The following is an 8239-nucleotide window of genomic DNA, read 5'->3' as shown; positions in this document are numbered from 1 at the left end:
TTGGTCACGGCATGGTCGAAACTTTTTTTTGGTATGCCGGTAGTGATGTGATAAGCACGCGACACAATTGTACCCATGTTTACATTAGCTAGGCCTCATTATTTGGCTAATAATATTGTTTTAAGGATTTTGCAGGAATTACAAACAAATCCAATCACCTGAAGAATAAGTGGTTAAATAAACAACAAAAAGACATTTGCGACTAAAATGGATAAATGTGGCTGGCCTGGTATTCCTATGTATCATCACCACTGCACGGCACCAAACATAAACGGAGCCTTATGAACTTGCAAGGCAAAAGGAGTACATGATTAAGTTCACGATTCCTATAGACATGGGCAGAACTAAAATTCCGTTGGCTAGTGTCACTGGCTTGGCACTCACGAGTTCGCAACGGGAAGACAATTCTTTATCTCAATTAATGCATGGTGAAGCGAGTCTATGTCAACACACTAATGCCACCTAAGATTGGTCAAGAGTGACTTTATTATTGTTAACATAAGAATGGAAGAATATCATCTCCATGACCACGTGCAAATGAAGAAAAATGAAAGATTAATATATCTTGTCCTTACATAAGTTCTCTTGCTATATTTATATAAAGAATCTGAAGGAATGTTTGAGGCCAACTGACGTCATTTGTGCAAATACAGTTAAGGTGGGACCCAACACATGCAAGAAAATATCATGCTTTCTAAATGAAATTCATATACTATGGAAAGTGGAGATTCGGTGATACTTTCCAATGTCTCGTCATATTATGACACGCGGCACAACATCATTAGGTGAATTTATATTTTCATGACATGTGGAAGACTTCTATTGGGAGGTGATGTGGCGACGAAGCAGAAAAACGTGAATTCATTTGTGAGCTATATTTATGTGTTGTTTCAAAATAAACCAGGGGCCACTGGCCACAGAGCTGGAACAGAAATAGGAGAAGGATTTTGGAGTTTTGTTTTCGATTCTTAGTTTTTCTTTAGCTAGAGTTTGATTTTAACATGTTTATGGTTTTTGAGAAAGCCATGTCTAGCTAGAGTCATGTTAGGATTTGGGTAGAAACCAATTTAATTGTGTAAACTCTACATTTATATGCTCAATAATGATTTAAATGACTAGTACTTTTTTTCATATAGCTTGGTATTTTATTGTTCATGTGATTTTCTTGATTATTTATGCTTTTCAATTGATATGGCATGCTTTGGTTAAATCCCTTGACGTGATATGCTTTAGGATTGATAGGTAATGCTTTAGAGTCACTACCCATGAAGCGAAGAAAATTACAGCGGAGAAACAATATTTGAAAAATGCATGGAATATATTTTTAACGACTAGTAGAATTTGCATAATTAATTGGTAGAAACCGAAAACCCTAATAACCCGCTCTCATTTTGTTTACTATTAAAATTATTTATTGTTTCTTTTTGTTTCGAATTTCTGAAAACAGTTAAAACATCATCTTGTTAATTAGTTACTTTGATATTAGTTAGTAGTAGTATTTTCACACTCCTCGTGGGAACGACCCGCATTTGCTATCGATACTACAATTGACCTGTGCGCTTGCGGATATAACTAGGTTTCATTTAATCATTAATTTTGGTTATCTAAAATCTACATCAAGTTTTTGGCGCCGTTGCCGGGGAGTGGTAGCAAAATACTCTCTGATTGATATCTTTTTGTACATAATTTTTTTTTTTTTTAGATTTCTTTTGGTTCTTTTTACGCAGTTTGTTTGACTTTTTTTTAGGTACCTTAGTTTGAAGTGCGGCGATTGAAAGCAGTACCAGGCAAAAAGAAACTATGCAATCACAAAGCTTTTGCAACAGCCACTTGGAAGATCCATTAGAGGTTTGCTTATCTCATTTTGGGTATGATTTAAATTATGATAGTGTTATTTATGAAGTCAACGCCTTGTTAGACTCCGCACCACTGTTAGACACTAATAAATGGAAACCCAAAATAGAACCTCTAGTTTTGGCCGAGTCTCGACTAGTTCCATCAGTCGAGAAAGCTCCGACCTTGACTCATCTTGATAATATTAATGATGAAACCGTTGAAAATTATAGTGGGTCTATAAGTCATTATATTATTGCTCCACTGAGCCCTTATTCAGCGAGTGAATTTGAACCAATATCTGTCCTGCAAGTTATTTCGTCGGACTTAGAACCAGATTTGGGAGTACAACAACTGTTCAATTCTTTAAACAATCTTTATTAATTATATGTGAACCTGGTTTACTTCATATTCAAGGTTCGAATTATGTTTTGAATAAGATTGAATCCAGTTTTAGCTCTCTGGGTACTAATCATTCTTACTGCAGGATCTTCTTTTCAGATGACCGGATTGGTTGGGTTGATCCCCAACTTTTCAGACTCTATATATATGATTGGCAGCTTACTTTGGGGTACCAACCTCATTTTGTTTGAGATTACGTGCTACTGAAAGCAAGGAAACAAATACATTTCGCTTCATGGGAGTCAACCCATCAGATTTGTTCCCTTTTCTTATATTTTTTATTTTTATTTGCTTACTTTTTGCATTTTTAATTTCCCACCTTAATTTTTACGTTGGATGACTCAATTACATTGAGGACAATGTAATGTTTAAGTGTGTGGGAGTGACACCTTCGTTAGGCTTTAAAAATAAATAAATTAGGATGACCAGCTGTTTAGCGGGTCTTAAAAATAATAAAAAAATAATATTATTATTATGATTTTTAGAGTTATGACCAGTTATGTAGCGGGTCTTCTTCATTTTTCTTACTTGATATGACCAGCTGTGTAGCGGGTCTTTTTATGCTTTTCTTACATGTTATGACCAGCTGTGTAGCGGGTCTTTTCTACGGTATTTGTCATGACCAGCTGTATAGCGGGTCTAAAAAAAATGTTTGATATGACCAGCTGTGTAGCGGGTTTTGTTTTGCTCGAGGACTAGCAAAAATGTAAGTGCAGGGATGTTGATAAGCACGCAAATGCGACACAATTGTACCCATGTTTACATTAGCTAGGCCTCATTATTTGGCTAATAATATTGTTTTAAGGCTTTTGCAGGAATTACAAACAAATCCAATCACCTGAAGAATAAGTGGTTAAATAAACAACAAAATGACATTTGCGACTAAAATGGGTAAATGTGGCTGGCCTGGTATTCCTGTGTATCAGCACCACTGCACGGCACCAAACATAAACGGAGCCTTATGAACTTGCAAGGCAAAAGGAATACATGACTAATTTCACGATTCCTATAGCATGGGCAGAACTAAAATTCCGTTGGCTAGTGTCACTGGCTTGGCACTCACGAGTTTACAACGGGCAGACAATTCTTAATCACAATTAATGCATGGTGAAGCGAGTCGATTTTAGCACACTAATGCCACCTAAGATTGGTCAAGAGTGACTTTATTATTGTTAGCATAAGAATGAAAGAATATCACCTCCATGACCACGTGCAAATGAAGAAAAATGAAAGTTTAATATATCTTGTCCTTACATAAGTTCTCTTGCTATATTTATATAAAGAATCTGAAGGAATGTTTGAGGCCGACTGACGTCATTTGTGCAAATACAGTTAAGGTGGGACCCAACACATGCAAGAAAATATCATGCTTTCTAAATGAAATTCATATACTATGGAAAGTGGAGATTCGGTGATACTTTACAATGTCTCGTCATATTATGACACGCGGCACAAAATCATTGGGTGAATTTATATTTTCATGACATGTGGCATACTTCTATTGGGAGGTGATGTGGCGACGAAGCAGAAAAACGTGAACTCATTTGTGAGCTATATTTATGTGTTGTTTCAAAATAAACCAGGGGCCCCCGACCACAGAGCTGGAACAGAAACAGGAGAAGGATTTTGGAGTTTTGTTTTCGATTCTTCGTTTTTCTTTAGCTAGAGTTTGATTTTAGTATGTTTATGGTTTTTGAGAAAGCCATGTCTAGCTAGAGTCATGTTAGGGTTTGGGTAGAAACCAATTTAATTGTGTAAACTCTACATTTATATGCTCAATAATGATTTAAATGACTAGTAGTTTTTCTTCATATAACTTGGTATTTTATTGTTCATGTGATTTTCTTGATTATTTATGCTTTTCAATTGATATGGCATGCTTTGGTTAAATCCCTTGACGTGATATGCTTTAGGATTGATAGGTAATGCTTTAGAATCACTACCCATGAAGCGAAGAAAATTACAGCGGAGAAACAATATTTGAAAAATGCATGGAATATATTTTTAACGACTAGTAGAATTTGCATAATTAATTGGTGGAAACCGAAAATCCTAATAAACCGCTCTCATTTTGTTTACTATTAAAATTATTTATTGTTTCTTTTTGTTTCGAATTTCTGAAAACAGTTAAAACATCATCTTGCTAATTAGTTATTTTTTATATTAGTTAGTAGTAGTATTTTCACACTCCTCGTGGGAACGAACCGCATTTGCTATCAACATTAGAATTGACTTGTGCGCTTGCGGATATAACTAGGTTTCATTTAATCATTATTTTTGGTTATCTAGAATCTACATCATGATGATTCTATGTCGTTATGTAGTTTATCTATGACGGTATTAGAAATGAAAGTTAGTTGTCTTATATTTATTTCGTGCTTCTTTTGAAATAGGGCTAAAGCAAAGGAAGCTAACAAACGAAAAACTAAAGATGATGGCATTAAGGAAAAAAGGAAGGACGGTCTTGGAACTCCTCAATCTCCGCCTCCTAGAGGGAAAGAAAAAGTTCGCAACAAGCAATTGGGGGCATCTACAAGAGGTGAAGTTTGTGAGAGTGGTCGTGACCGTAGTAAACTCGCAATCCGTGAACCTACCGGAGAAATTGAGGAGGAAGAGGATCAAGATGAGAAAGATGAGAAAGATGAAGAGGAAAGTGATGAGGAAGATAATGAGATTGATCCAAGTTAAGTAGTAGTGGAACAAGTTGGGTCAAGTCAACAACCGACACAAGGCAAGGGCACAGGCAGAGTAAAAGTTAAAGGTTCACACCTTCCTCATATTGATGATATGATACCTGACCTTGATCGTGGTAAAATTTGGGGTGCAGCTTCTTATGATCTGAGGCATCTATTTGGCTACAAGGACTCTTGGGCTCGTATTATCTATCAAACCTATGTAAGAATTTAGATCTCATGCATATGTATTGTTTTGTATTTATATAAAACCTCTTAATCGTATTATCTCCTAATTGTAGGATCATAAGAAGCCTGTGCGTTGTTGTCGAAACCAAGTTGCGTTTCATTGGGATTTGTCTAAGGAATGTGCAGAGGTCCAAACATTAGTAAAGGATTCTGGTCTATATCCTTTGGTTGAAAATTATTTGAAGCCAGATATTGTGACAGTCAATTGCTTCGTCGAAAGGTATCATGGTGAAACAGATACCATGCGCTTCCCGTTTGGCGAGATGACCTTGATCCCTGATGATGAACATTCTAGGCTTGAGTGTTACCGGCAAATCAATTGCAGAAGGAGATCATTGTCCGGAGCTAGAATGGTCGAAGTTGCACGCTCTTACTAACAAGCTGTTGGGTTGGGACTACAAAACTTTTGTGGAAAGCTTCCATGTATCTAAGAATAGTAGGACAAAGACCATCAAGCTGACGCTTCTTAAGAAGACCTTTGAAGGCACGACGCAGAGAAAAGACAAGGATGGATGGGACCCTGCACAGATTCGTTATACAGCTGCTGCGTACCTGTTATTCATCTTGGGAACTAGGGTGTTCCCTGACACTAGTGGCAACAGGGTTAGTGCAAACTACCTTCAATACTTGGATCCGTTGGAAGAGGTCTTTAGCTATTCTTGGGGCACCGTGGTAATGGCACATTTGATGACAGAGATGAGAAGGGACTCTAAGGCGGTTACAAACCAATTTGTCGGGAATTTCACTCTACTCCAGGTAATTTTGTTTTTTACTGATTTTTAAATGTATCATTTCACATTTGTATAGGTTTGGGCTTATGAACATTTCCCAACATTGTTCAATGGCAACTCCTTCTTGAAGATTATACCCATTGATGACCCCGAGGAGCCTATAGCCAAGAGATACCAGTTCAACAGCCATCCGAAGCCCGGTAACAATCGTCGACTGATAGCTATGAGATTGGCTCTGGACGCGATGACTACCTAAGATGTTGTGTTCGACCCTTACAGGGAGGCTAGAGAAAACCACCAATATTTGAGGTACTATAACGTTGCATTTTACAATGGGCCTTTGTTCCACCTAAAGGGATACGTTATGGATGACCCTCGACGTGTGATGCGGCAACTTGGATATAAGGAATTACCCTTCTTCATGGCAGCCTCTCATGAAAGGTATCTGCTTGACCTTACTGTGTCTATGTCAAGTTCCACAGGGTTGAGGGTAGAGTATGATCCAATTCAAAAACCAACACATTGGAGGGATAGGGAACCACGTCGTTTGGTAGATGCTACTAATTGGGAGCTTGTGAACAACGGTGATGAAGCCGACCCAACCTACATTGATGATTACTTGGAATGGTCACATCCTTTTTTCGTGCGCCCGGACGACGTGAAGTTCCGCCCCAGAAAAACCCTCCCGTTCCAACTCTTACAGAGGCACCACCTACGATGGCCCAACTTCATAAGACCGTTGGATTGCTAGTAAGTATTGTTAGTTGCTTAGTCGTTTAATTTACACATAATTTTATATCAGCAAATATATACTAATTATGTGTTGTATGTATGAAACTAGCGGCATCGGCTTCGCAAGTTGAGGAAGCAGTTAGGTTGAAAGTACGACGAAGGAGAGGCGCTATCCATTGAAGAAGTGAAGGAAGTCGTGGAGAAGCTTGATAAAATTGAAGACCCAAGTGAAAGAGCTTTGTTTGGGGAAACGAGGAAGGCTCTCGTTTCCAAGAAGCAAGAGACCAAGTGATGAACTTTATAGTTGTGTTTCGTTATTTGGATGGTGGTTGTTATGTTTTGAACAATTTCTAACTTGTTTTCAGTTGGACTCTTTAGTTGTCTGGTTTACTTTTGGTTTATGATACCGTGATGAAGAACATTTAAGCACAATTCAGTTGTTTGGCTTATGTTGAACATGTTTAGATTTCTAGTGAAATGTGCATAAAAACATCTAGGTTATACAGTGCCGGTACAGCTTCCGGCGTGTAAAAGTAATTATAATTCTATGCCGCCTCTGATACCGGCATTAAAATATTTTCCTAAACCTATACCGGAACAAGGAGATGAAAGGGTTCAAGTTCCTGTATAGAATTTGGACAGTACCGACATGGAAGTATTTGTTAATGTATGCTGGAACTCTGTGTTTTTCTAACACCTTGCTAGTTTTTCCATAAAACCGGCATTGGAATATTTATTGAATCTATGTCGGAATTCTGGTTTTCTTACACTTTGATAGTTATTCCATAAAACCGGCATTGGTTTGGATAAAACTACAATGCCGGTATTGATTATAAATCCGTTCTGAATGCTATTTTATTTCATTCCTAAGTAATCTATTACATTGGATTTGAAACTTTAAATTAAAACATACTACAAAACATGTAATGGAGCAACTTTGGTTAAAGATGATCTCATAATCTATTTCCATCCCTTTTCAACAATTGCGGATCCTTTGAGCCTTTCGCAAATATCTTCGAAGACATCGTATGGAATGGGGGTGTCAAGGACAATCTTCATTGGTTCATCTTCTCTTTCAACATATTCCTTTCCCTCCATATAACACCCATCACACCCATCAATAGACTTGCATTGGCCCTTGTGGTTTTCTCTTGATTGTGCTAGTGCAACAGCTTTGTCAAACCATTGAAACTCATCGCACTTTGGGTAATTCAAACACCTTAGTAACATTCTTCCATTTTCAGCGTCATCAGTTTTTGCAATCCAAAACCGACGTGTCCCATCACAACTTCTACACTTTGAATAAATAAAAGGACAGTCCATTGCTAGATGAGAAGGTGACTTGCAAATTTGACAGCTGCAATGATGACTCTGTAAGAGAAGATTATATTAGTGATACGTCATAGTAGAGAAGATTTTAATTGTCCATATATAGTTAATAATGTTGAATCTACTTACTTTGTAGTTAGAGCTTGATGATGAATCTCCCATCGGTTGTGAAGCTTTAGCCGTGCTAGATTGATCTATTTTTTGGTGCTTGCTTTCTTGAGAGAAGGATTTTTGTTATTTGGTGGGTGCTTTGTGTATATTTTTCCAAAGGAATGGGGGGAGGGGGGGGGG

Source organism: Papaver somniferum, chromosome 5 (genome assembly GCF_003573695.1).
Source record: "Papaver somniferum cultivar HN1 chromosome 5, ASM357369v1, whole genome shotgun sequence".
Lineage (NCBI taxonomy): Eukaryota > Viridiplantae > Streptophyta > Magnoliopsida > Ranunculales > Papaveraceae > Papaver > Papaver somniferum.
The sequence above is the reverse complement of the archived record's forward strand: the minus strand, read 5'-3'. Positions refer to the sequence as shown.